Here is a 659-nt window from a genome sequence, read left to right as displayed (position 1 = left end):
CAACCCCAAATCTTCGCCCTCCCGCAAAACTGTCTACAACCACCCGAGCTACCTGGGGGAGGACGGGTCTGGGGAGCGGTCGGGCCGCGCCGGGGGGCCGGGGCGTAGAAATTCGGGGCCCGACCCTCGTCCCAGCCCGCCCGCGAAGGCTGGAGGTGGGTGTTTCCGTCCGGGACTGCCTCCCCGCCCCGAAGCGCAGCGGCTGCACCGGCAGGCGGCTGGCGGGAGGAAGGTAGGAGCCGGGCGCGTCGGCCGCTGGCCAGGCGGGGAAGCAGGCAGCTTCTGGGCTCGGTGGCCGGTGAGCCAGCACGAGGGACTGGCTTGATTTTGCCCTTGTCTGCTTTACTGGTTCAAATTGAAAAAAAAAAATTTTTTTTATTATTATTCTTTTGTAAAGCCACCATCAAAAAAAATAAAGTCCCCGAGTCCCTCTCCGGGCTGCGGCCGGACTCAGACACCCGCTGCGTGCGCTGCCCCACACGGGCTTCGTTTGCAGCACTTCCCGCTCCAGAAGTGCGGGGCTGGGCGGCACGTGAGGGAGAGGGCCGAGGGTCTGGCCGCCCAGCCCGGACTCCGCTGGGTTCCTCATCGGGCCCGCGGTGGCCGGGACATCGGCTGCGCCGGAGAGGGAGTGGCTGGGGGGGGGGGGGGGGGGGGGG

Source organism: Bison bison, unplaced genomic scaffold (assembly GCF_000754665.1).
Source record: "Bison bison bison isolate TAMUID 2011002044 unplaced genomic scaffold, Bison_UMD1.0 scf7180017864286, whole genome shotgun sequence".
Lineage (NCBI taxonomy): Eukaryota > Metazoa > Chordata > Mammalia > Artiodactyla > Bovidae > Bison > Bison bison.
The sequence above is the reverse complement of the archived record's forward strand: the minus strand, read 5'-3'. Positions refer to the sequence as shown.